We start from the raw sequence: 20,993 nt of genomic DNA on the forward strand, positions 1-20,993 counted from the left end.
GACGGGAGAGACGGGAGAGACGGGAGAGACGGGAGAGACGGGAGAGAGGGGCAGAGAGGGGAGAGGGGCAGAGAGGGGAGAGGGGAGAGAGAGGAGAGAGAGAGGAGAGAGAGAGAGAGAAAAAAAAGAAAGAAGGAAAGAAGAAAAAACAATTTATAAAAGGTCCATATACCAAAAAGAATTGAAAGCAGGGTCTCAAAGAGTTATCTGTACACCCATATTCATAAAAGCATTACTTACAATAGCCAAAAGGGGAAAGCAACCCAAATGTCTATCATCAGATAAATAAATACACAAAAAAACAGCAGACATGAAATACAGAATTATTCAGCCTTAGAGGAGGAAGAGATCCTGGCACATGCGACAACATAAACCCTCAAGGACATCATGCCGAGGGAGGGAAACCAGTCACAGAAGGACAAACACTGTCTCACTCCACTTTCACAAGGTACCTAGAATAGTCAAATCTATAGACAGAAAGCAGAATGGGGTTGCCAGGGGCTGGGAGGGAGGAGGATTGGGAGTACCACCCTCCATGCCATTGTTCCATGGGTTTGGAGTTTCGGTTTAGGAAGATGAAAAAGTTCTGATGGATGGTAGTGATGGTTTGCACAACACTGCAAATGTAGGTAATACCATAAAATGATATCCTTAAAAACTGTAACAATTGTCAATCGTACGTTTCATATGTTTTAACCACAGTAATTTTTAAAAGGTCTAAAGGCCACTGGTCTGCCCACTTTCCCTCCACAGAGGCTCATCTCCTTTCTCTGGCTTGTAGGTCTCACCCTTATCCAGCCTCAATCCCCACACCCAGTTACTCTCTCCTCAGTTGATATGTGTGTCACAACAGCATGCCAGGCTGGTTGCTTCTGTGGCCCCTGCATCATGAAATCTTACCCTACTCTAGGCCCCATCATTCATTCATTCATTCATTCATTTGAGACAAGAGTTTTCAGTCTTGAGACAGAGTTTTCCCTCTTGTCACCCAGGCTGGAGTACAGTGGCACAACCTTGGCTCACTGCCTCCGTCTCCCAAGTTCAAGCGATTCTCCTACCTTAGCTTCCCAAGTAGCTGGGATCACTGGTGCCCGCCACCAGAATCAGCTTATTTTTTGTATTTTTAGTAGAGATGGGGGTTTTACCATGTTGGCCAGGCTGGTCTCAAACTCCTGACTTCAAGCGATCTGCCTGGCTTAGAGATAAGCACATACAGCAGACGAAACGGCCCACTCCCAGAAAGAGGTATAGCTCCCAGCTCTCTAAAGACCCTCCAGTGGACACGCTTTGTGATTCCCACTGTGCATGAAAGCAAACACCGCCAGGCTTCAGAAACTGTTTCATGCTGGTGGGGGTGAGGAGTGCGGGGTGGACAGGGCTTTTCATCCTCCTGGCCTACTTCCCACCTGCCTACTCTAGAGAGTGGGGTGCTGGATCTGTCCATCCCCAGGTAAAACTGCTGCGAACAGCCAACACATTCCTGAGAAGTTTCTGTGAGACTGAAGGTCAGTTTCCCAAGAGAGTCCGTAAGAATGACCCAGCCAGCCAGAGGTCTATGCCTGCACCGACCTTCAAGTTCCAGGGAAGCCCTCGTGCTGCTCTGTGCCTTTACTCCCCACCCTCCTTTCTCCACACATTCATGCAGCCCTAACTTTCTGATCCCCACCACGTGTCAATCACAGTTCCCAGGGCTGGTTGGAGCTACGAAGTGTTTCCTTCAAGCAACTCAGGGTCCACTAGGAGAGGAAATATGACCATAGGCTCAATCACTGAAGCGTGTGACGAGTGTTCAGACTAATGTCAACATGGGGACATGGGAGATGTCACGGGACCAACGTTGTGCCCAAGAGTCTGGATTTGGGAGGCCAGTTTGCCAGTGTAGCAATCCCTGGTCTGCTGCTCAAAAGCTGTGTGACTCTGCAAAATGGGTTGAACAGAAGCACCTCATCTCATAGGGTGGTGGCTGCGAAAGAGGAAAGTCAGCATCTGCAAGAGCTCACCATGGTACCTGGCACATAGGGAGTCTTCAATCATTGGTAGCCCATGGTTGGTTCTCCCGCACAGCAGGACAGACGGCAGCAGTGACAGCAGTCAGCACAACAGGAGGAAGAACGGCATTCACTGGACCCAGAGAGTCCTTCCTGAGTAGGTCACACCTCAAACTAAGTATTCCGGGATGAGGAAAGTCACGCAACAGAGATGGTGTAATGGGAAAAGGGCTTCAAGGCACCAACCATTGCAGTAAATAACATCCTTGCGTAACCCCAAGTAGTTCAGCATTGCTGTGGCATAAAGTACAAGAAGAATAGCAAGAAATCAAAGTACAAAAGTAAAGAGGTCACCCTCAACAGATGGCTCAAGACCACTGACTTCTCCCGTACCCCACATTCTCCTCAGTCTCCCCACGGGTCTTCAAATGAAGGCTTTGAAAACAAATCCTTCAAGACTAACAATGACTGCATTTCCTTCTTCAGTTCGGTCTTTTGGTTCAACCAAACGATGTGTTAACTCTTGGAGCAACTGTGGGTGCATATTTAATGAGATTTATGTCAGACTGATGTAGGAAAACAGAGATATGAAATCAAAACCCATAGTATTGGGAAATAAACATATAAAGCAGTTCTGGGCTACCTATGTACCAGGAGCAGCATATATGAGACAGAGACAGAGACAGGGAGACAGAGAGAGAGAGAGAGAAAGAAGGAAAGTTTTAAGTAACATTTATTCTGCCCCCCGATTCTAGCAGAAAGAAGTCCTACAAAAACAGAAAATTGTACTTTTCCAGTAATCCCTAAATTGCTATTTATTTCTGAATCTTTATCTGTTACCATTCAGTTTCCTAGATTTTCCATACACTGCCAAAAGAACTGTCATTTTTATGTCAGAATCCACACCCCAAGCACACATGCATACACACACACAACCAATTTACAATCCATGCTTTCATCCACTTTTTATTATGTTTAAGTTTTCTGTTCAAAACACGGATGAAGTTTCCTTTCAATGAAGGAAATGTGGATGCAAATCTTTTTTTACCCAGAAGTTTTTTTCATTTCTTTCCTCCTTGTTATTTTGAGTCTTGCTACTGAGTCGAAAAGCAAGAACCCTGAAAAATACCCCAGTGTTACACAGGCGAAAATGTATCAACACAGAAAAGTAACTTGGGAAAATGGAAAGCAGAAACAGTGATTTCCATAATAAAACTCCTGACAAACTCGAGCAGTAGTGCACAGAAAAAAAATCTGCCTGCACTGCTCCCATCCGACATGCCAAAAATGTACCTCTGAATGTGAAAATGGATCATTGCAGCTTCCTAACCAAATTTCAAATTAAGTACTGCAAGCCCGGGAGACAGCCTCACACAGCAAGCTAGAAACATGAGCACTGCACGATGTCTGGCACTAGCTGGTCTCTGAGTGACTTCTGCCAACTCTGGGGCACGCTGGTGAAGGGGAACTCGACAGTTTGTGCTTGTCTTCCCTAAACTTACTCAACACCAGGGACAATGAGAGAGAGACAAAGAAAGAAAGAATGAGCAAGTGAGCCTGTTTCCGACGGACTGCAAAGGTCATCTGATAAGGTAAACAGCTTAGAAGAAAACGTTAAAGAAAAATGAAAAAAGAGACAAAATTAGGGCAGGACACAGAGCGATTTCAAGAGAAAGTGACCAAACCGAAGACAGAGAGAGAAGGAAAGAGAGGCAAAGGAGGAAGGAAGAAATGAGGGAGAGAAGTAGACATACACACACTCAGGGGAAGAGAAGGAGGAGGCAGAGGAAGAGAGAGAAACACGCGGAAGGAATGAGAGCCACATTTAAGGTAGGGAGCTGAGAACCAAACAGGAAGTCGTGAACCCATCATCCATCTACTCAGCGGGGAATGAACAACTCTCCATCCAACGACCCCCAGAACCGCTGGCCTGAAACCAACAGCATTTAATCTCTAATAGCAAATCATTTTCAGGCATAAAATTAACAGAAACACTGGTTTAAAAACTAACTTGGGTAAGATGCCAACAGTACACATGACTAAAGAAAAAACAGATGAATTCAATTTCAACAAAATTAAAAACATGTATGCTTTAAGGACACCATCAAGAAAACGAAACTCACTGAATGGGAAAAAAAAAACATATATAAATCACATATCCCTGATAAGGGTCTAATATCCATAATACACAAAGAACTCATACAACTCAACAATAAAAAAAGACAACTAAACAAATTAAGCAATGGACAAAAGACACGAAAATACATCTTTTGAATATTTATAAATGCCCAGTAAGTCCATGAAAAGATACTCAACACCATCAACCATCAGGGAAATGCAGATCTAAACCACTGATTGGCAAATGTGAAGATACCACTTCACATCCACTTGGACGTCTACAATAAAAAAAGGCAGACAATAACAAATGTTTGGTGAGGATACATTAGAATAATCGGAAGCTTCATTCACTGCAGGTGGGAAGGTACAGCCGCTTTGACCCAGCAATTCCACTCCTAGGTCTATGCCTAAGAGAAATGAAAAACATGTCCACACAGCTTGTACACAAATGTTCATTGCAACATTATTTATAATAACCACAAAGTGAAACTCGTTGACTAATGAAAGGGTAAACAAAACGTGGCATATCCTTAGAGTCAAATGTTTTTTAGCCATAAAAAGTATGCCATCCTGATTCATGCTTCAATGTAGATAAATCTTGAAAAACTTATGCTAAGTGAAACAAAGTTATCACAAACCACCACGCACTGTATCACTCCCCTGATAAGAAGCATTCAGAAAAGGCACATCCACAGAGACAGAAAGCAGAATGGGGCTTGCCAGGCCCTGGGGTCTGGAGAGTGAGTACACACAGAAATGGGCTCTTTGTGAGGGAGGGAAAATGTTCTAAAATGGATTGTGGAGACACACAATCTCCCAAGACTACAACTTGCCAGGCTGGGACTTGGGAGGCACAACTTTATGAATGTATTAAAAAAATCGCCAAATCATGCATTAAATAGGTGAATTGTATGGCCTGTGTATTATATCTCAATAAATGAGATATATTTGTATGTATTTTTTTTTCACCTTTCATTTTAGATTTGGGGGTACACGTGCAGGTTTGTTACATGGGTATACTGCATTAGCTGAGGTTTGGGGTATAAATGATCTCATCACCTGGGTAGTAAGCTTAGTACCCAACTGGTAGTTTTTCAACCCCTGCTCCTCCCTTCCTCCCCTGCTAGTAGCTCCTCAGTGTCTACTGTTAGCATCTTTATGTCCAGGAGTGCCCTGTGTTTAGCTCCCACTTGTAAATGAGAACATGCAATATCTGGTTTCCTGGTGGGGCACTAATTTGCTTAGAATAATGGCCTGCAGCCACATTCATATTGCTGCAAAGGACACAATTTCTTTGTATGGCTGTACAGTATTCCACAGTGAATATGTACCGCATATTCTTTACCCAGTCTACCACTGACGGCTACCTGGATTGATTCCATGTTTTTTCAGGGAGGAGGGAGGAAGAAGGAGAAGAAGTGGAGAGGAGGAGGCATAGGAAGACGAAGACAAAGGAGGAGGAGGCATTTCCAGCAAACCAAGCTGCTCTTCCATTTCTCATCCAGAACTGTGGTGACTTGAATATGAGGATCAGGGTTTCAATCTCCCAAGACTACAACTTGCCAGGCTGGGGCATGAGAGGGCAAGCTCAGGGTAGACCATCTCCCCCTACCAGCCTCCATGCCCCTCCAAGCCCACACTGGGTGAGCTGTGAACTGAGCGCTGAGGCTGCAAGTGAGCACAGAGGTGTCTCCACAGGATCATATTCAGAAGGACCAATCTGTGCTGACTTCTGTGTGTCATCTCGTTTCCACCTCCCTCACGGGGACATTTTCTCCCCAAAGTCACCTCCTAGGCTGCAGCCATCCTGGGTGACAGAGGGAAACCCTGTCTCAAAAAGGAAAAGAAAAGGTCCTTGGTTGGCTTTGGGGAGAATCACACTCTCATGAATAGCCAGAACCCCAACGTTTCCACTACTCTACCATGAAGCCCACAAAAGATTAAAAATCAAAACTCTTCTTTTGTTTACCAAAGGAAACATAAACCATGATTCAAACATTTATTTGTTTCTTTGTTTGTCTGAGACCGAGTCTCACTCTGTCACCCACCCTGGAGTATAGTGGTGCAACCTTGGCTCACTGCAACCTTGACCTCCTGAGTTCAAAGAATTCTCGTGCCTCAGCCTCCCGAGTATCTGGTATTACAGGTGCATGTCACCATATCCAGCTAATTTTTCTATTTTTCATATAGAGAGGGTTCCACCATGTTGGTGAGGCTGGTCTCAAACTCCTGGACTCAAGTGATCCTCCCGCCTCGGCTTCCCAAAGTGCTGGGGTTACAGGTGTGAGCCACCTTTCCAGCCAACTTGAGCATTTAAACCACATCTACTAACATGGCTTACAAGTACATCTTCTCCTTTAATGTCCACAAGATCTTTAAAATGTCCTCAAACAAAGACTTGTAGGTTTCATCCTCAAAATATGGGCTGTCCACCAAGTGCCTAAATCAGAACAACTGCTAAAAACCTAAACAGGGGCACACAACCAGAAAGGTTCATGACTACTCCCCGACACGAGAACTTGTGAAACCATTAAAACAAAGGGCAAGCATCTTTATTGATACCAAGCCCTCACACAGCCCAGAGGAAAAATCCTTGAAATATACAGGCCAAGAAAATGGGCTGACACTTGACCAAAAAGAAATATGATTTATAAACACAGGAAAAAAGTATTTTATCTCCATAGCAACTTATGAATTACAAATATAACCAGCCAAGTTTTTGCCTACAGGAGTTCTAATGGCAACACCATGAATGCTGGTGAGAGTGGCCAACAGGTCCTGCTTGCTGGTGACACTTTCAAATGGACACAGTCCAGGGGAGCAACATGGAAATCCGAAATAGAAGTCCAAAATACCTTAGCACTTCATTCGGCAATTCAGCTTACCAGACCACATCCTCCAAAATAACTACAAATGTAGGGAAATTCTGTACACAAAAAGCACCCCCTGCAGCATTTTGCAGGATAGTAACAGTTTTTTTTAAAAAAGGCCTGCCCCTCACCCCTTTCCCTCCGACAGATCCCTGGCCAGAGATTTATTTCTCTTGACAACCAAGGGCCTCTGTCTGGATTTCTAAGGAAGAAATTTTCTTTGAAGATCTGGAACTTGCTACCACCAGCACCACACCCTACCAATATCCAGCACTGACCCCCGAGTAGAAAAAGGAGCTGTCTGACATTGCTCACCGCATCGTGGCCCTGGGCAAGGGCATCCTGGCTGCAGATGAGTCCACTGGGAGCACTGCCAAGCAGCTGCAGTCCATTGGCACCAAGAACACTGAGGAGAAGTGGTGCTTCTACCACCAGCTGCTGCTGAGAGCTGAGAACCGCATGACCCCTGCATCGGGGGCATCATTCTCTTCCACAAGACACTCTACCAGAAGGGGGATGATGGATGTCCCTTCCCCCAAGTTACCAAATGCAAGGGCAGTGTTGTGGACATCAAGGTAGACAAGGGTGTGGTCCCCCTGGCAGGGACAAATGTAAGACCACCACCCAAGGGCTGGATGGGCTGTCTGAACGGTGTGCCCAGTACAAGACAAATGGCACTGACTTTACCAAGTGGCGTTGTGTGCTGATGACTGGGGAACACACCCCCTCAACCCTCGCCATCATGGAAAATGCCAACGTCCTGGCCTGTTATGCCAGCATCTACCAGCAGAATGGCATTGTGCCCATCGTGGAGCCTGAAATCCTCCCTGATGGGGACCATGACTTGAAGCGCTATCAGTATGTGACCAAGATGGTGCTGGCTGCTGTCTACAAGGCTCTGAGAGACCACCACGTCTACCTGGAAGGCACCTTGCCCCAAAGCCCAACATGGTTACGCCAGGCCACACCCCCACTCAGAAGTTTTCTCACGAGAAGATTGCCATGGCAACTGTCACAGCACTGCGCGCGCTCAGTTACCCCAGCTGTCCTTGGGATCACCTTCCTTTCTGGAGGCCAGAGTGAGAAGGCATCCATCAACCTCAGTGCCATTAACAAGTGCCCCCTGCTGAAGCATGGGGCCCTTACCTTCTCCTAGGGCCGAGTCCTGCAGGCCTCTGCCCTGTAGCCTGGGGCAGGAAGAAAAACAAGGCGGCGGCGCAGGAGGGGTACATAAAGCACGCCCTGGCCAACAGCTTCGCCTGTCAAGGAAAGTACACCCCAACCAGTCAGACTGGGGCTGCTGCCAGCAAGTCCTTCTTCATCTCTAACCATGCCTACTAAGTAGAGGTGTTCCCAGGCTGCCCCCAACACTCCAGGCCCCACCCCCTCCCACATTCTCTTGAAGAGGGGGCCTCCTACTCCGGGGCTCCAGGCTGGTTTGCCCATGCTCTTGCCTTCCTCATCACAGTGGTGTGCGGTGTCGTCTGTGAATGCTAACTCCATCACCCTTTCCAGCACACTGCCAATTAACAGCTATTTAAGCTGGCGGTAGTGGGGGAAGGTCCAACAATTTGAAATTGACTAGAACTATGGTCTGTCCTCTAGCTGGAATATCACACAATTGTTACAAATTAGGGCAATGCAATCCACATAAATGATACAAGAGGCTTTGAGATAGACGATAAAGTGAGAAAAAAACAACATACAACACTGTATGCACAGCAGGAGTTTACGTTTTGTTTTTTTATTTTGTTTCATCTTTTGAGACAAAGTCTCGATCTGTTGCCAGGCTAGAGTACAATTGCTCACTGCAATTACTGCCTCCCGGATTGAAGCCATTCTCCTGGCTCAGCCTCCCAAGTAGCTGGGACTACAGGTGCGCACCACCACACCCAGATAATTTTTGGTTTTTTAAGTACAGAGGGGGTTTCACCATGTTGGCCAGGATGGTCTTGATCTCCTGACCTCGTGATTTGCCCTCCTCGGCCTCCCAAAGCACTGGGATTACAGGAGTGAGCCCAGGCTCTACTATGTTTTTAAGAAAGTGTCTATAGAGGGGGAAAGTCTTTTAAAGGAAGTTCTGTTTCCTCATTTTTCCTAGTGAGCTGGGATGGTATGGTAGAAAGGGACTGTTTTAGAATCCAATCCAGGGACCTTTGCATCCTATTTAATCAACTTGTGCCCTCGTTTCGTAATCAGACAGTTGAACCTTTAAATGACTTGTCACCAGCATGGTACAGTGGTTCACATCTGTAATCCCAGCACTTTGGGAGGCCTAGGTGAAAGGATCACCTGAGGTCAGGAGATCGAGACCAGCAAGGCCAACATGGTGAAATCCCATCTGTAATAAAAAAACATGAAAATTAGCAAGGCATGGTGGTGCATGCCTATAGTCCCAGCTATGCGGGAGGCTGAGGCCGGAGAATCATTTGAACCTGGTAGGTAGAAGCTGCAGTGAGCTGAGATCATGCCACTGCACTCCTCCCTGGGCAATAGAGAGTCCGTCTCAATAAATAAATAAATACAACTATTACAAGGGAAAAAAATTATTCTTAAGAGTCACAACTGCAGCTTGCAGCCCAAATCGTTTCTAGATGATGGAGTAGTATTAATGTATTCACTTTGGATTTGGTTTCCCTATTTTCTCCGCAACCTAACTCAAAGATAAGCATTTGGGGCATTCAAGGCCTACCATCTGCTCATTAGTTAAAAAACAAATGCTAAAATTTGTCTACTTGCAGCTTTGTTTGATCTGTCTCAAAATACATTGGCATTTCCCCTAATGTTGAACAGGTCCTTCCAGTATTTAGGCAAGACTGATGAACTCATTTGCAGAATGGTCCAGTTTCCACAAACAAGCTGTCACTAAAGCAAGAGGGTTAGTTGGACTTTGCAATCCTGCTACTGTTTACCAAGGCACCTTTCCTCAGTACTACTGCGGGCCCAGCAGATGGGCTGCTAATGAAGAGAATGTGATTGTCTATTTGAAAACTACAGGCTATTTTCTGCTACTGATAAATCATGGTTGTAATTACTCTGCTCAAACAGGAAGTCAGACACAGTGATATTTCTCAAGTTTAAGAACAAGTTCCTGAGTCTAAAGATCAGCTTAAGGCGCCATCTTTCTGGACAGTTTGCAAGCAAATTTGGACAACTAATGAAAGCTGTCTTTTACATTTTCTTTGTTTAAACACTCCTAGAACAGGAGTGTACCAACTATGACCCTGAGGCTAAATCTGGGCTCACAGAAGTTTTTGTAAATAAAATTTTATTGGCATACAGCCAAACCCATGCATTTATACATGTCTCTGGCTGCTGCAACAGTAGGACTGAATAGTTATAACAGAGACCCATCTGGCCACCAAAGCCAAAAATATTTACTATCCGGCCTTTTATAGAAAAAGTTTGCTGAACCCTGTCCTAGAAAGAATGAAACCAGTTCCTCTGAATTACCTAGTAAGTCCAACCAGACCAGTATGAAACAGAACTGACCTGCCTGAGCCACCTAGGTGCAAGCACAGTTGACTAGTACAAGTAGGACAGCAGCAGTAACCTCAGCGCCAGCTCAGTTCATCCCTTTTGACTTGGCTGAAGGCAAAACGACCCAAAGAACAGCAACCTTCTACCCTACTCCAAGCGCGAGGTAAACCCCTTTGATGGTAGATCTCTGAAGAACACATGAAGTATCTTCCTTTTTTTTTTTTTTTAGAATATCACGTGACAGTCTTAAAAAAAAAAAACCATTCTTCAAAGGGAATTTTAAAGGATGAAAAATGGTACAAAGAATGTTTATTTGGAGCCGTTTGATATGGTCCACTGGAGCTAAGTCACAAAAGTATCTCTACATTGGCAAAAACTCATGCTTGGTCCAACTGGCCATTTGACATCAGGGACATGAAACCACTCTCCTTCTTGGCTTCACCGCATATACGACGTGGAAATCAGTTAGATGTGCATTTAGATCCTGACTAGGCCTAAAATTCTAGGAGTATTCTCACCACCTCCATCACTGATTCATGAACACATCCAGATCGTATTTACTAAACACCTACTACGTGCCAGGTACTATGCTGGTGCTTTAGGTATGGAGGCCAATAACACAAACAGGAATCCTGCCACCAGAGAGCTTACAGACTAGTGGAAAAACTGAAAACAAGTCAAACCACTAATAAGTAAGACCCAATGCAAACTGTGACAAGTGCCCCAGAGAACACAGCTGGAATACTGAAGCGGGTGGGGGATGTTCTGGCAGAAAGGCCATAGAATGGCTCTCTGAGGAGGTGGCAAGTCCAACGTCCATGCTTAGGAATGAGGGCGAGCTACCTCTGTAAGGCACTTACAAGTTGAGGAGAAAGGTGCACTTACAAAGATCAGCAGGAGTCAGAAGACTCGATGGAGGCTCCCTCGTGTGGTCACAGCGGGGAGGCAGGCTACCCCACATCTCCAGCTTTGCAATGAAGTTCCTCTGGTTCTTAACTCCCCATGTGGCCTCAGGCAGATCAAGTCTCTGTGCCCCTAGGTTTTTCACATGAACAGTGGGGAGACTCAAGAGACAGGGACTTAAGTCTGCCCAGCCCTCAGGCCAGAAAAGCATGTCATGTTCCAGGAACTGAAATGAGATGACACAGGCAAAGAATAGCATAGGAGGGGAGCGGCGCACCAGACAGGGTTGGAAAGGTGGGCAGAGCCAAGTCAGGCAGGGTCGGGAAGGTCATGGTAAGGCATCTGGATTTCATTTTAATTGCAATGGGAAGTCACCGAAGGGTTTTAAGCAGGAAAATATCCTGAGCATATTTGTATTTTTAAAAGAAAACTCTGTGTTGTGAAGAATGGAGGAAGAGGGGCCAGAGTGGAGGCAGAGAGCACACAGGGTACTGCTGCTGTCATGGTCTGTGCTGGAGAGAAGGTAAAGCAGCTCAACTTGACCTTGAGTACCTGCTCAGACAAACATCTATAACACTGTGCTGAGAAAGGTTTGGACGTTTAGACAGGAATCACTGGGGAAAAGTATCCTGTTTGATTAACAACTCCTCCCATGGGTGTAGAAGGGAGAATAGCAGTAACATGCCAATATCTGTCCTCCACCTCTCTACAGAGACTGAGAACATTCCAGTACCTCTAACACTACTGTGTCTACAGCTCAGCTGGGGGCTTTGTTAAAGTGCAGACTCAGAGACAGTAAGGTCTGGGGTGGGGCCTGACATTCTGCAATTCTTTTTTTCGTTTCCTGACAGGGTCTCACTGTGTTGCCCTGTCTGGTCTTGAATTCCTGGGCTGAAGTGATCCTCCTACCTCAGCCTCTCGAAGTGCTGAGATTACAGGCGTGAGCCAGTCCAGCAACATCCTGCATCTCTAACATTCACCTAGGTTACAAGGCCACTGCTGCTGGTCCAGAGATTTTTTTTTTAAACCGGAGTCTCACTCTGTCGCCCAGGCTGGAGTACACTGGCATGTTCTCAGCTCACTGCAACCTCCACCACTTCGGTTTAAGCAATTCTCCTGCCTCGGAATCTGGAGTAGCTGAGATTACAGGCACAAGACATCACACCTGGCTAATTTTTATACTTCTAGTAGAGACAGGGTTGCACCATGCTGGCCAGGCCAGTCTTGAACTCCTGACCTCAGGTGATCCGCCCACCTCGGCCTGCCAAAGGGCTGGAATTACAGGCGGAGCCACCCTGCCCAGCCTCAAATACCTCATTCTGAATAGCAAGAATCTAGAAAACACGTATTTTCTCCCCATATATTTGCGTGAGATAATCTCCAGCTCCCAGGGCCTAACAGAAAAAGGACACTCAGCAATTGTTGACAGAATTGAGTTGGTGATTTCTGTGTGCCCTTCAGCCTTCAATTGCTATGAAAAGAACTCCAGGCAGTTAACCATAAAACGTGAGCAACAGCACAAGTGTGTATCGTCCATCTTCTGTGGAGCCGCACCACACTGTCACTGAGGTGCAGATCATTTGTGTGGGGGTAAGGGGTCCAAGAGAAGAAATGAGGAAGATACAGAGGTGAGAAATACACTGAACAGGGTTGATCCTAACCACAGGGTCATGATCGGAAAACTCAGCTCTGTGAGATGACAGAGCAAGTCCGATGGGAAGGAAGGGGGGGCTGCTACGTCCCCAGAAAAGCAGCACCCCAACCCGCCTGACTCTCAGATGCACTGTACTACAACAGCAATGCTGGCTTCTTTGTTACAAAAGCCCAACAGTGAGTTTGCAGCCTCATCCCAGAATTCACCACAGTCCCGGCCCAAATCTTAACTTATCTGATCATCAGCCAAGTCCAAATTTCCCTCCCAAAGACAGATTCAAATCAGGTTTGAATTAAGGATGGTAGCCAGACCCTGCTGCCTGCAGATGAATTCGGCCAGTGGATGTGTTATATAAGTGCTACCAAAACCTGAAGGCTCGCTGGTGCACGGTGGCTCACGCCTGTAATCCCAGCACTTTGGGAGGCCAAGGTGGGCTGATCACCTGAGGCTGGGAGTTCAAGACCAGCCTGACCAATATAGTGAAACCCCATCTCTACTAAATATTTAAAAAAAAAAAAAAAAAAAAAAAAAAAAAAAAAAGGGGGGGGGGGGAGAGAGACCCAAGATGGCTGATTACTAGCAGCTCGGGATTGCAGCTCCCAGTGAAAGCACAGAGAACGAGAGGACGCCACACTTTCAGATCAATTTTTGCTGCTCATGCACCAGGTGATTCCCAGCGGAGGAGCCCCACGGGTTGCCAGTGTGACTCTTGTGGCCGACGAGGCGGTTTTGCCGCTGCCTTGGTGCAGCGGTTCTTGGTGCAAAGTAAAAGCACCATCAATCTTAAAGCTGCTGTTTTGGCCAGCACAGTGGGTTGCTCAGATTTTAGTGCCGGGAATCAACAAGTTGGACGTCCATTCAGAAACCCAACTATGAAGACGGTAATTATAAAGACCACAGATGGATAAATCTATAACGAAGGGAAGAAACCAGCCTAAAAAGGCTGAGAATACCCAAAATCAGAACGCCTCTCCCTCTACAGGGGATCACAGTTCCTCATCAGCAACAGAACAAGGCTTGATGGAGAAAGACTGTGTTCCATTATCAGAAGCAGGCTTTAAAAAGTGGATGATAAGAAACTTCTGGGAATTAAAAGAACTTGTTCTAACCCAATGCAAAGAAACTAAGAACTTCAAAGGAAGAATTGACGAAATGTTAACAATACACAATTTAGAGAGGAATATAAGTGAATTAATGGAGCTGAAAAACACAACACAAGAACTTCGTGAAGTATGCACAAGTTTTAACAGTCGAATTAATCAAGCAGACGAAAGGATATCAGAGGTCGAAGACCAACTTAATGAAATAAAATGTGAAGACAAGATTAGAGAAAAAAGGATAAAAAGAAACGAGCAAAGTCTCCAAGAAATATGGGACTATGTGAAAAGACCTAATCTACGTTTGATAGGTGTACCTGAATGTGACGAAGAGAATCAATCCAAGCTGGAAAATACGCTTCAGGATATTCTTCAGGAAAACTTTCCCAACCTAGCAAAGCAGGACAATATTCAACTCCAGGTAATATAGAGAACACCACATAGATATTCCTCAAGAAGACCAACCTCAAGGCACATAATTGCCAGATTCACCAGGGTTGAAATGAAGGAGAAAATACTGAGGGCAGCCAGAGAGAAAGGTCAGGTTACCCATAAAGGGAAGCCCATCAGACTCACAGCAGATCTCTCGGCAGAAACCCTACAAGCCAGAAGAGAGTGGGGGCCAATATTCAACATTCTTAAAGAAAAGAACTTTCAACCCAGAATTTTACATCCAGCCAAACTAAGTTTCATAAGCGAAGGAAAAATAAAAACTTTTGTGAATAAGCAAGCACTCAGAGATTTCATCACCACCAGGCCTGCTTTACAAGAGCTTCTGAAAAAACCACTACAAACAGAAAGGAACAACCAGTATCAGTCTTTCTAAAAAATACCAAAAAATAAAGAACATCAACATAATTAAGAACTTGTCTCAACTAATGGGAAAAACAGCCAGCTAACATTAAACGGCAATATCAAACTCACATATATTATTATTAATTCAACTAAATCCCCTAATCCAAAGTTACAGACAGGCAAAAAAAAGCCAAGACCCATTGGTATGCTACATCCAGACCCATCTCACATGCAGGGATACAGAATGACTCAAAACAAAGGGATGGAGAAAAATTTACCAACCAAATGGAGGGCGAAAATAATAAATAGAAAGCAGGAGTTGCAATTTTTCCTGATAAAATAGACTTTAAAGCAACAAAGATCAAAAGAAGCAAAGAAGGATATTACATAATGATAAAAGGATCAATGCAACAAGAAGAGCTAAAGATCCTAAATATATACGCACCCAATACAGGAATACCCAGACATATAAGACTTATAAAGAGACTTAGATTCCCACACAATAATAGTAGGAGACTTCAACATCAAACATCAGACAGATCAATGAGACAGAAAGTTAACATCGATATCCAGGACTTGAACTCAGATCGGGAACAAGTAGACTTAATTAACATTTATAGAACTCTCCACTTTAAATACACAAAATATACACTCTTATTAGTACCACATCACACCTTTTTACAGGTTTAAATGAAATATTGGTTGGCTGCTTGTTAGTTATTTTCTTCCCTCATTTTTTTTTTCCATGTCTCTATTACTAAACACAATTACTGGCATACCCATTTTTAGACTGCATTCTAGCCCGGGCAATAAAGTAACACCCTAGTTCTCTCTCCCTCTCCTTCTTCCTCATTCTTCCTTTCCTTCATTTTTTCTTTCTTTCTTTTTTTATTCTTTCTCTTTCTTCCTTTCTCTCTAAGAAAAAAAAAAAAATTAGCTAGATGTGATTGAGCACCTGTAATCCCAGCTATGAGGGAGGCTGAGGCAGAAGAATTGCTTGAATCACGGAGGCAGAGGTTGCAGTGAGCCAAGATCACACCACTGTACTCCAGCCTGTGTTTCAGAGTGAGACTTTGTCTCAAAAAAAAAAAAAAAACACCTGAGGGCTCAGTCCATGACCTTCAGCTTCCCTGGAAATGCAAGCTCTCTTTCTAGAATAAAGAGAGAACCTGTGGCTCCATGAAGACCCCTTCAGCCACATGAGCTGCGTCCTATCAACCATATAGTCTACAGATTCTCTTTCCCTCTCTTTCTCCCTTTTAAACTCACAGAATTACAAAACCCTTCATTTTTAAAGAGTTTACCTTAATAGTGCACATTCATTTTCAGAGGGTCATTAAAAAATCACGAGAACATTCTCCTGTTGCAGGGCGGTGATTCATGATTTCTGCCAGCATTCACTTCATTTTTGGGCCTCTGCTGGTTGCAACATCCCAAACTCCCAGACAATATTAATTCAATTTATTCTGTACCTTTCTAGTGGCTGCCTATTAACATTAAACACATACAGCACTTTTCAGATCTCCAGAATGTCGAACAAGACTGTTCTTCAGATAATCTAAGTGTGAAAAGATTAATCATCACTAGGATTAATTGTTAGAAAAGAGTGGAACAACAGAGAAGTCATTTGTATGCAAGGGGTTTAGTACCTTGGATGAATTTGCCCCTTGCTAGAATGCCGGAGGATGAGGGCTGGATGCTGGCTAGTTTCCCAGTGTAAAACACAGAATTCAATTGCTTCATCTGTCTAACTGGGGTTAGTTAAAAGGCAGGAGAGCCTCTTCATTAACTCTAGTGTATTATTGTGGAGTTAACTACATTCAGGGTGGCCAAGTCAATGTGGGCTGGATGCTAGAAAGTCAATACATTTTTTGACACATGAGGAAGAACAAGACTTGTTTGGGCTTTGCTGAGATCTGGTCAATTTCCTACATTAGCTCCTCAAATCTTCATGCAATGTAGGAAAGGCCCTTAACTTTGCATGCTGCCTCTACCTTACAACTTGTATCTGGGCTGACCTAGATGCTATATTAGTCTGTTTTCATGATGCTGATATAGACATACCCAAGACTGAGCAACTTACAAAACAAAGAGGTTTAATGGGCTTACAGATCCACATGGTTGGAGAGGCCTCACAATCATGGCAGGAGGAGGAACAAATCACATCTTACATGGATGGTGGCACTCAGAGAGCTTGTGCAGGGAAACTCCCATTTTTAAAAGCCATTAGATCTCATGGGACTTACTCACCATCACGAAAGCAGGAGGGGAAAGACCTGCTCCCAGGATTCAATTACCTCCTACTGGGTTCCTCCCACAACACGTGGGAATTGTGGGGGTTACAATGCAAGGTGAGATTTAGGTGGCGACACAGCCAAATCATATCAGATGCCTACTGCAAAGTTTATGATACACCCAGAGCCAAGTAAAAAAGATGTCTCTTAAAGGTAGATTTATTAAGACTTTGGCTGTCTTTATCTCTGATCAGAAGATAATAAAAGGCACTGATATTAATATTACTAATATTAATCAAGATTAATCAATACCAAAGGCAATTGTTAGGATAACAAATGTTAGAAAGATTTTAGACTGAATTAAGAGGTCACGATCCACAGGCTGGTTTGAAAGGTTACCGACTATCCTGCCCATGCTGAACAGAGCCAACAGTCTTCACCCTTTGAGGGGAGAATGCCCAAGTTTGGTTCTGAACCGGCCCTGTGCACAGCCATGGATCTCAATCCACAGTTAATGAGAACTGATCCTGCTCTTAGAACCCTGTCACATTTGCCTGGGCTCATTCTCAAGGTACTGTAAAAGTGTGCAAAAGGACACAGAACTGGGACTCCATCAGGCTTGCCTTGGTGGACTACTTGGTTTTGTGCCTGCTTACTATCCAAACAAAAAAAACAAACCCTTTGCCGAGACAAAGATCCACCGGTAAATTCAACTACCCTCCCTGCTTTTGCACACATACGTTCTTTAGAATCCTTCAGTGAGCTTTGGCCGACTCACCTCCCTGTTTTGACCTAAAGAACTCACACCCAACCTTCAACCCTCTGATCAAATGTCACCTTCTCCAAGAACCCTTTGCTGATCTAGAGAACGGGTGAGGAGCTCTGTGTGGTGCTCATGCTGCACCTGGATGTCCTCAGCACCGTGTTAGGAAATGCATCCTGTGCTGTGGTCACCGCTCCCTCCTCACCAGGCTGGGAGCCCCAGGGGGAGTGACCACATCTCAGGTCTGCATCACAGCATTCCACTGGGGCCTGGCCATGGTAGGCCCTCTATAAAACAGGTGTCGGAGAAAGCAACAAGCAGGAAGAGGGAGGGAGAGAGAAAGAAGGAAGGAGGGAGGACAGAGAGGAAAAGAAGAAGGAAAGAAGAAAAGAGAGGGAGGAAAGGATGGAGCAAGGGAGATGCTGAATCTGCCATATCTACTTGGTTCTTGTAGGCTGATGCCAGGTGCCCAATAACCTACTATTCAAGTAGAATAGTATTTTACATGCTGACAAAGAAACAAGAGGAAAGAGAGTCTCACCCCACTCTCCAATACCAACAGCGTGTTGACTAGGGGAGGAAGGCTATCACAGGCAAAGCCACTTCCCTGGGCAAGAGGTAAAAGCCATGGCTCTGGAGTGAGCAGACCTGGGCATCCACCTGAGCTCTCCCCTCCATTATCCACACGGCCTTCAGTGAGCTGCTGACCCCCTACTGAGACTCTGTTTCTTCCTGTGTTAAATAGAATGATGAGAATGTATCATGAAGTACTAAGGTAAGGATTCCATTAGCCCCTGGCCATGAAGTGCTTGCCAACAGCCTGGCAAAAAGTAAGCCCTCAATACATGGCAGCCGCCATGACGACAGATGAGGCCATCCCCTCTAGGTCTCAATGCCTCATCATACCCAGACGCGCTGGGCACACCCACAGGGAAAAGCAGCAGCACAGTCAACAGGTTTCAATTCAATCAAGTACACATGGCTCTCACCTAAATTTTTTGTCTTCTCTTGTTGCCCAGGCTGGAGTGCAGAGGCTAGATCTTGGCTCACTGCAACCTCCATCTCCCAGGTTCAAGTGATTCTCCTGCCTCAGCCTCCCAAGTAGCTGGGATTACAAGCACGCACCACCACACCTGGCTAATTTTTATATTTTTAGTAGAGACAGGGTTTCACCACATTGGCCAGGCTCATCTCGAACTCATGATGTCAGGTAATCCACCAGCCTCAGCCTCCCAAAAAAGCTGGGATTACAGGCGTGAGCCACCATGCCCAGCCTAATTTTTCTATTTTTAGTAGGGACAGGGTTTTGCCATTTTGGCCACGCTGGTCTCCAACTCCTGGCCAAGTTGATCCTCCAGACTCAGCTTCCCAAAGTTCTGGGATTACAGGCGCGAGTCACTATGCCCAGCCTAATATTAATATAGTCTCGATTTTACACATAAGTAAACTCAGGTCCAGGGAGGGTATGTAACTTGCCTAGCATCACACGGCTGCTGAGTGGTACCGCTGGTGTTCACCCTCACATGGTCTGACTCCAGAAACCCTACTCATAACCACAACTCGCAATGAGGAAAAGCATTTCAGATTACTAGTGTCAAAAGGAGGCAAGAGCTAGAGTCCCAAATTTAGAATCCAAACACCTAACTCAATTTCACACTCTGTCACTTGACAGTTGCAGAGCCCTGCGCTGAGCATCACTTTAGCCACTTTTAAAGTGAAAATAATATCTACATTAGAGGCCTCAAAGGGCTGTCAAAGGATCCAAAAGATCCTTTGAGCGCAGTGGCTCACACCTATAATCCCAGCGCTTCTGGAGGCTGAGGTGGGTGGATCACCTAAGGTCAGAAGTTGGAGACCAGCCTGACCAACACGGCAAAACCTCATCTCTACTAAAAATATAAAAATTTGCTGGACATGGTGGCGGGTGTCTGTAATCCCAGCTACTTGGGAGGCTGAGGCAGGAGAATCACTTGAACCCGGGAGGCAGAGGTTGTGGTGAGCCGAGATCACACCACTATACTCTAGCCTGGGCAAGAGAGTGAGACTTCGTCTCCAAAAACAGCACTCTGCAGACAGTGAAGCTTCACCCAGATGTGAGGTAGCCGGCCCCACTCTTCTTCCTGTCTGCACGGGAAGCCCAGCAGGAAGCTGCCCCAGCTGACTGTCCCTTTGACGTAAACACACAGGCTGGTGGTTATCTTGTATCGAATGGTCTTTTTCCCCGATAAATATAATGCATGTCCACTGTGGAAACTGGAGGGTAAAAATAAGCAGTAAATAACCATCGCCCTTAACCCGACCAATTCTGCATCTTTGAGAAGTTCCCAGAGAACCAGCATGGCTGGAGTAAACCAAGAAAAGACAGGAGTGGTGTGAGATGGATGAGGAATAAAATACAGAAGTGGGTCCGCAATCCCTCTGAATTAAGCCGACAACGTAATTGAGGGAAGAACAATCTGTACGAAAAATTAGACCCACAAGGACAGTTCATTTTCTTCAAATTGGCAGTTTAACCCCAACAAGTGTCTGTAATAGGGCTTAGCAAACTACATCTCATGGGGAAATCCAGCCTGTGGTCTATTTCCACACAGTGTTTACATTTTAATGGAGGACGAGTGGAGGAAGAAGAGGGGGAAGAGTGAAAGGAGGAGAGAAAAGACGGGTACCAGCCAAAAAGTCTAAAATATTTGGCCCTTTACTGAAAGTGTGTGCCAACCTCTGGTCTCTAAGATAAAACAGAATGTATCTACTTCACGTAATTTGGAGGCATAATGAAATTTGTGCACATTTTAGAAAAAACCCAAATACCAAGCAGGTGCTGCCTAAACACAGGTCAGGAAGACACCCCCATCTCCAATGACATCTATACAAGCAGCAGCAGAACGCATCTAATTTGGCATGGAGTAACCAGTGCCCAGAGCCTAGATAGAAAACAGGATGAAGAGGTCACAAGGAAAGGAGAGGCTTAGAGGATGGGCTGACATAAATTTCAAGACCGCTTGTTTGAGAATGTTTCGGTAGGCAGATAAAACATTTCTCCCAGTACACAACCACCACTTCCCTCCCCCCACCACCCACCCTCACCCCTGCA

At 45.1% G+C, this 20,993-nt stretch overlaps 1 protein-coding gene and 1 pseudogene across 8 annotated transcripts in view; one reads left to right on the forward strand and one right to left on the reverse strand.

The window, feature by feature from the left end:
* The window catches only part of SNX29 (sorting nexin 29), a 588,630-nt gene that overhangs the window by 325,961 nt on the left and 241,676 nt on the right, over positions 1-20,993 (reverse strand). The gene's annotated exons all lie outside the window — the stretch shown is intronic.
* On the forward strand, positions 6,439-8,518 carry LOC116526736 (annotated as a pseudogene).

The sequence above is a fragment of the Sapajus apella genome, unplaced genomic scaffold (genome assembly GCF_009761245.1).
Source record: "Sapajus apella isolate SASKATOON/1434 unplaced genomic scaffold, GSC_monkey_1.0 scaffold51, whole genome shotgun sequence".
Lineage (NCBI taxonomy): Eukaryota > Metazoa > Chordata > Mammalia > Primates > Cebidae > Sapajus > Sapajus apella.